Here is an 8041-nt window from a genome sequence, read left to right on the forward strand (position 1 = left end):
GGATGGAGGAGTGTTGTAGGCTACAGTCCATGGGGTCGCAAAGAGTCAGACACAACAGCGATTTCACTTTCACTTTCATGAAGATTTTTCAGTTTCATATACTAATTGTTAACATTTTGTATATCTTTTCATGCCACATTTACTATTGTTTATTGCTACCTGTATAAAACATGCTGATATCTATTGCAATGGTAATCAAATAAAGACATATATAAAATGTTAGCATTAGGGGTTAATAGCATGAATTCTAGAGCCAGAATGTGAACAATTATGCTACTTGTTAAATAGGGTTGTTATGAGGATTAAATGGCTCAATATTTGTAAAGCATTTAGTAAACATTATGTGTTATTATTATAGTTATTGCATATGACCTGTAAGTCAATTGACTTTGTATATGATATTCAATCTTTTTCATTTGCTACTCTTAAATTTTAACATGATAATTTAACTTATCAATGTCTACATTTAGTCTTTTCCAACACTACATCTCTAACTCTCTGACACAATCTGAGTGTCCTACAATTCAATACTATTCTGATACTAACTACCCTCACTACCCAGAGTCAGTGTTGGACTTCACAAGTTTAAGGACTCAGTCTCATAATACTGCTCTCACTCAAACATCAGGCCTAAGTACCAAGTCCCTGGTACCAGACAGTCCACATCTGTCTAACTTGGCTACAAATTCCAGAGTTCCTATTACCTCTTCTCCCTCCAAGGTTTGATAATTTGCTAGAATGACTCATAGAACTCAAGAAAATGCTATGCCTATAACTCCAGTTTATTATGAAAGACACAAAGGAACAGGCAGATGGAAAAGGACATAGGGTAGGGAAGGCACAGGGCTTCCTTGTCTTCTCCAGGTGTGCCACCCTCCCACCAACCTGACCTGTTCATCACTCTGGAAGCTCTCTAAGTTTCAAAAAGTTCAATATCCAGCCCCTCTCCCCTCCTGGAAGTCAGTGGGTGGGGGTGCAAGTTCCTACCCTCTAATCGCCTGGTCTTTCTGGTGACCAGTCCCATCCTGAGGCTATCTAGGGACCTTATTCTAAGTTATCTCATTAGCATAAACTTAAGTGTGATATAAAGGGGCTGATTATGAATGACAAAGGTCGCTCCTAGCACTCGAAAAGTTAAAATGGAACCCTGTGCTGGGAACCACGATCTAAAGCCAAAGATATTGCTTATTATGGGGCTTCCCAGGTGGCTTAGTGAGAAAGAATCTGCCGCCAGTGCAGGAGACACAGGAAATGCGGCTTCAATCCCTGGGTTGGGAAGATCCCCTGGAGGAGGAAATGGCAACCCACTCCAGTATTCTTGCTTGGGAAATCCCATGGACAGAGGAGCCTGATGGGCTACAGTTCATGGGGTTGCAAAAAGTCAAACAGGACTTAGCGACTGCGCATGCACATATTGCTTATTATTCCACAATAGTAGGTATTCTACGTCCTTTTTCCTTCCTGAGCTCACACAGGACTAAAGTTCCCAGCCCCTTAGGAGTTGGCCAGGGAGATCTGATACTTCAGATCAATCAACTATGAGAAGTGATGTGTTTTGCTTCTCGGGCTGAGGCGGTAAAAAGCCACTGTGCAATTTTCCAGTTCCCTTTCCCCCCGCAGCAGCAAATGTGGGTGTCTTGTGGTAAGAAACCGGAGCCAGAAAATCAAAGAAGATGAGATTGCTAAGTGACACATGAATGATAGCTGCCTTGAAGAATTACATCAAGGATAGTGACCTTTGAGTGACAGAGAAATAATCTTCTATGTGTTAAACCACTAAGATTTTAGTTCTTGTTTGTTACCACAATATAAACATAGCCTCTTCTGCCTAATCTCTCTTTTTTTAGTGTATATTCCTTTTCTATAATCTTCCTGGGACTGTGACTGGAAGCCTTATATCAGAATTCCAGCAGGAAACAGAGGCACATTCAAAAGATAGTTTAATTAAAGATCTGGGCATGTTTAAAGGAATTCAACTGAAGTACCTGCCAACATGAAGGTATTACTCTCCCTAGACTTGAGGGGCAAAGGGAGGTAGTAGTAACCAAAGCTGAAATGAGAGTGTTGCTATGGGGGATGGGCCACCTGACAGGAGCTCTGGCCTCAGTAGAATTCAGACAGTCTTAAGCTAAGACCAGCTTCCAGATGATTCGGTCTTTAGGAACCAGTCTCCTAGGGCAGAGAGCAGGGTGAAGAGGATGAACAGCAGAAAATATTCAGCACACTTCATCAAGTCACTCCAAATCTTGCTGTAGAATACTGAATTAACAAATGACATCTAAGGAGGACTTTCACGGCCAAACTGCATCTTGACAATCACCCTGAAAATCATAAGGATCGAGAAAAATGCACTGACATTAGGGACTGTCCTGGGATATGGTTCTTTTGTTCTTCAACCAAAAGAACTATGGACACTCTCCCTTTGATTAGTGCATGAGGATCTGAAAATTAACACTTTTAGAAATAAAAACATTGAACGGATATATTTATCAATAAACTGAGTAAAATTCAAAATAATTTTGGATACCCAGCAAATGTTTTACCCTAGTTTATTATGTATTCTTTCAGTTCAGGAATCTAATCTTATCAGTCTTTATAACCCTAATATTGAGTACAGTTTTCCCTATTGCCTATCATATCGATATAAAGTAAAATCTTTAAGAGAGAATTTCTTGCATGATTCTAATCACATTCTTGTGTTATTTCTTTTTACTTTCCACATTGACCTCTACATTTACACGGATCTCTACATCATTAATACAACATGTTAACTTTCAATTTTATGCTCCTATTTTATATGCCTTTTTGCTACTTCTTTGTCATTTTATACCTATGACTCTGTTCCAGATCTTACTCAAAACATCTTATATCTTCCCTTATCTAATCATACCCCATCTAAAACATTCCCCTTCAGTACTTGTTCAGTTTTCACAACAACTATTCTTGATTATCTGTATTAAAGATTAAAAGAATTAAAAGAACTAAATATCTACCATGGCCCGACAATGTTACATATGGTTTCATACAATTGACATTATTAATTCTTTGTATAAGAAAACATTATGTTTATGTTTGAACATGCCAGTGTAAGAAATTATTGGTCCAATCATGTCAGACCAAGTAATGAGCACACATAATAAACTTTTAATACAGATGATTTCTCTTGAGCTGGTACAAAGCACCAGAATAAGCAAGTATGGTCTTTCTTGAGCTTTGTTTATACAGTGGTTATATGTTTGTAATTTAAATTAATTTTCTTACTAAATCTTTTTTGGAATTAATCTCTTGTCATGTCAGCTATAGTTTGTTAGATTATAGAGACTATATATTTTTTCAATCACATTCATTCCCCAGAACCTAGTTATGTGGAATACCTACTTAATAAACATTTACTGGTTAATTATAAATAATCAGAAAGTCCAATTTTCCTTACAGTGGACTAATTTTTTGAATACATAGTGATATAACCTGTTTCATCAGAGAAAAGAGAATTCCACTATATATTAATAATTTTTAAAATGAGCTCTGAACATAAGAAGACCATTCTTCATAAAATGTGTGTATACAGTAAATATCTATAAAAATATTCAATTAAGTTTTTTCTTAAATTCTATTTGCATTGATTTTCCATTTCATATCACCCATATCTTTACAATATATGGTGATATTACCTTCATCATTTTCAACCTCTTCCTCACTCTGTGATGTTCATTAATATAAATTATTTTGAAATTCAGTAAATGCTTTTCAATTTAATCTCTACAATTTAAAATGATGTTTTTTTAAGCCTTTAACAAAACCTGTAAATGTAGCCAGTTTCATATTGTTCTTATCCAATGAGAAAACAATTACCCCCAAACTACCGCCCTTTGCCACTAGATGGCGCCTATGTCTAAGTAACAATCTCTATTCTTTAAGTTAAACTATTTGGAAAAACCCCTGTCTTCCTTTGAGGTAAATCCCGTGAGTGAATTTTCAGGTTTGGTGAAATTTATCTCCTTAAGATTTAAAGAAAAGTTCATTTTAAACAATACAGATTAAGATCTTTCTAAAATGAGCCTTCAATTATGTCCATTGAGTTGGTGATGCCATCCAGTCATCTCATCCTCTGTTGTCCCCTTCTCTTGCCTTTGGTTCTCCCCAGCATCAGGGTCTTTTCCAATGAGTCGGCTCTTTGCATCAGATGGCCAAAGTATTGGAGCTTCAGCTTCAGCATCAGTGCTTCCAATGAATATTCAGGGTTGATTTCCTTTAGGATTGACTGGTTTGATCTCCTTGCCGTCCAAGGAACTCTCAAGAGTCTTCTCCAACATCACAGTTCAAAGGCGTCAATTTTTCAGTGCCCAGTCTTTTTAATTGTCCAGATCTCACATTCATACATGACTACTGGAGAAACTATAGCTTTGACTATACAGACATTTGTAGGCAAAGTAATGTCTCTGCTTTTTAATACACTGTCTAGGTTTGTCGTCGTTTTTCTTCCAAGGAGCCAACATCTTTTAATTTCACTGAGAAATGCCGTGAGCAGGATTCTAACCTGAGCGGGCAGACCCCATTGGATTTTGAATCCAATGCCTTGACCACCCAGCCATCACAGCTCTATTTCCAGACACCACTTCTTAAAAGCACCTGCTAGCAGCAAATATTTCCTTTCCCCCAACTTTGTTTTAAAATACACCTACTTCTAATGTTAAATAATCAAATAAAGCAGGCAGATAGAATTATTAGAATTGGGTCAAATCCTTCTGATGAATTGCATAGACCTTCACATGTTTTATAGAATTTATAGCATGTCATACTTTATGACATTTGTTTTGAGTACTAAATTTTAATAATCGACACAGTTTCAGTTCAGTTAAGCTCAATCACTCAGTCGTGTCTGACTCTTTGCTACCCCATGGACTGCAGCACACCAGGCCTCCCTGTCCATCGCCAACTCCCAGAGTTTACTCAAACTCATGTCCATTGAGTCGGTGGTGCCATCCAGCCATCTCATCCTCTCTTGACCCCTTTTTCTTCTGCCTTCAATCTTTCCCAGCATCAGGGTTTTTTTCCAAGGAGTCAGTTCTTCACATCAGGTGGACAAAGTATTGGAGTTTCAGCTTTGAAACAGCTTAATAAATGATATAGTTTAATATATAAACTATATTTATAATTAACAGTTAAGTTCTAGAGCATTCAAAAATTTGTATACTATTTAGTATATTAAGACTTCCCTTGAGTTCTTTCTCCTTTTAATTTTAGCACTAATAATATTATTGATACCATTAAGGTGATTCCAGGCCTAAGGACTTACTTCATAAAAGTAATTTCAGGTCTAATTTTTACACTTTGGAAAAGTATTTTCCTGTGTCTATTAAAAAATAAATTTTGTTTATGAAAAGGAAATATTTGATGAAAATAATCAGTTCAGTTCAGTTGCTCAGTCGTATCCGACTCTTTGCGACCCCAAGGCCTTCCTGTCCATCACCAACTCCCAGAGTTTACCCAGACTCATGCCCATTAAGTCAGAGATGCCATCCAACCATCTCACCCTCTGTCAAACCCTTCTCCTCACGCCTTCAATCTTTGCCAGCATCAGGGTCTTTTCCAAGGAGTCAGTTCTTCACATCAGGTGGCCAAAGTATTGGAGTTTCAGCTTCACCATCAGTCCTTCCAATGAACACTTAGGACTAATCTCCTTTAGGGTGGACTGGTTGGATCTCCTTGCAATCAAAGGGACTCTCAAGAGTCTTCTCCAACACCACAGTTCAAAAGCATCAATTCTTCAGCACTCAGCTTTCTTTATAGTCCAACTAATAAATATTTACTAACAATAAAGTCATTCTTAAACTTTAGTATGGTTCCAAATCAACTAGAGGTTTTGCTGCAATTGTATAGAGATGCCAAGATTTCACATGCAGAGATTGTATTTCACTTGCTATGAGGTGGAGACCAGGACACTGTATTTTAAATAAACATCCAAATTAATTCTTTTATCTCTCTGTGTTTCTCAAAATTCTCAGTTGGCACTAAAGAATAAATTCTCATCTGAATGGAGTTTCATTTGAGTGTTCAACATAAAGTTGAGTGTTTCATTTATGGTTCAAAATTAAGGCATGTTATACAACTGTAACTTATAGGAAAGAAAATAGTTTTCACCTCAAAGCCTTTCCCAAAGTACAGAAATATTGGAAATTCCATTTAATACTTATTTTCTCGATAAATAATGTTTGAAGGCATCTCTTCATAGTCCAAGTCACATATAAAGATCTAAACTAAATCTAAACTAAGATCTAAACTAAAATCACTTCCGCTTATTATTAGTAATATTTTCTAATATGCAGTTATGAAAAATCAATTAAAATTAAGAGATTAATCTGTTTTTTAAAATAAAACAACGCTGATCTTTACTTTTAAAAAAAATGCTCTTTCTAAAAATCAACTTTTGCCTTTCTTACCTTGTAGTAACACTTTTCCATGTCTTTTAAGTGACCCTGTTTTGAGCAGTGTTAACACTTTAGAAAAATCTCCAGATATGTGTCATGTATCTTTTGGTCTACTTTAATAACTAAACAGAGTCTCCTTGTTATCCTCACTTGTTCAACCAATGTACATTCTTGCCCCTGTGTTTATACAGTACATTCATTAGTGGTTTTTACTTGTCTAGTCTTTTGGGCCATAAAACTAGAGTTTATTATCCTCCAGGTGATGAATCTTCTTATTTACAAATTAATTGCAGATCATGTGTGGGCAGCATGATTGCTGATCCTGCCTAACGAATACATTTAGTGCTTATTTTTTTTTCTGTTGCTATTTTCTCATTTGAAGTGGGTAGACCAAAACCAATTAATTCTATTCCAGTTTTTCAGTACTTTGTTGCATGCTTCTTCTGTCACTACAGATGCTTATGATTCTTAATGTATGGCTTTAAATAACATTGATATTAGAGATGTGCTAATATTAAACTACATGCTCCTGATAACTGCATCTTTCAGGTAAACCAGAGCTGCTAATTACTCTAAGAAATTTTAGGTTACATATTCATAATTTGAATTACTTTATCTTCAACAAACTGCTTATATTTAGATTGCTTTAGTAATAATCAAAATCATAGAACTAGAAATTTTTTAGGAATATTTAAAAACAGCTCAGAGTCTATAATTGTTAGTTTAATGCAATTTTATCAGAGCATAGTTTTGTGGGTTTTTTAAAATATCTGAATATGAAATTAAGAAATAGAGATATTCTAGATGTAGAATTTAGTAGGTTTTTGTACTCAATATCTAATTAATCAAAATATATAAATGAAAGAAAGAAAAAACAACCATGAATTTTTGAAGACAAGCATAATTGAGGTATTATAAAATTTCTGGTGATTTTAAAATTTGTGATGAGATTTTAGAACAAGTGGAGTGAGTAGGAAGGTAAAATAAAATTTGAACAGGTAAATATTTATGTAAACATATCATGACATGAGGATGAAATGGTTGGATGGCATCACTGATTCAATGGACGTGAACTTGGGCAAACTCCGGGAGGTGGTGAGGGACAGGGAAGTTTGGCATGCCGCAGTTCAAGGGGGTCTCGAAAAACTGGACACGACTTGGCAACTGAACAACAACATGACACAGCTATTACTCTAACACCACAAGAATCTAATTATAAGTATCTTTATTTTTTTATGTTAAAAATATTGTGACCCAGTTCTATATCATAATGTTAGTCTAATTATACTTCAGTGACCCTAACCTTAACGTAGTAACAGACAACCAGCTAGTATGTGTTGCTCAGTCATGTCTGACTCTTTGCGACCCCATGGAGTGTAGCTTACCAAGCTTCTCTGTCCATATGATTTTCCAGGCAAGACTACTGGAGTGGGTTGCCGTTTCCTTCAGGGTCTCCCACATTGCTGGTAGATTCTTTACTGTCTGAGCCACCAGGGAAGCCCAAAATAATAACAGACGACCAGGTAACTCCCCTCAAATTATGTGACATTAATAAGCACTAGATATTTGAAACATAAAGAGTAGTAAGTGTGATATAAATTTTTAGTAAGCAT

At 36.0% G+C, this 8041-nt stretch overlaps 1 non-coding gene across 1 annotated transcript; it reads right to left on the reverse strand.

Moving 5' to 3' along the window:
• Nucleotides 1-4516: 4516 nt before the first annotated feature.
• TRNAL-CAA (transfer RNA leucine (anticodon CAA)) lies at nucleotides 4517-4598 on the reverse strand. The gene has a single exon. It is a non-coding gene; the product is annotated as a tRNA-Leu (tRNA).
• Nucleotides 4599-8041: the final 3443 nt, after the last annotated feature.

Source organism: Ovis canadensis, chromosome 2, assembly GCF_042477335.2.
Source record: "Ovis canadensis isolate MfBH-ARS-UI-01 breed Bighorn chromosome 2, ARS-UI_OviCan_v2, whole genome shotgun sequence".
NCBI lineage: Eukaryota > Metazoa > Chordata > Mammalia > Artiodactyla > Bovidae > Ovis > Ovis canadensis.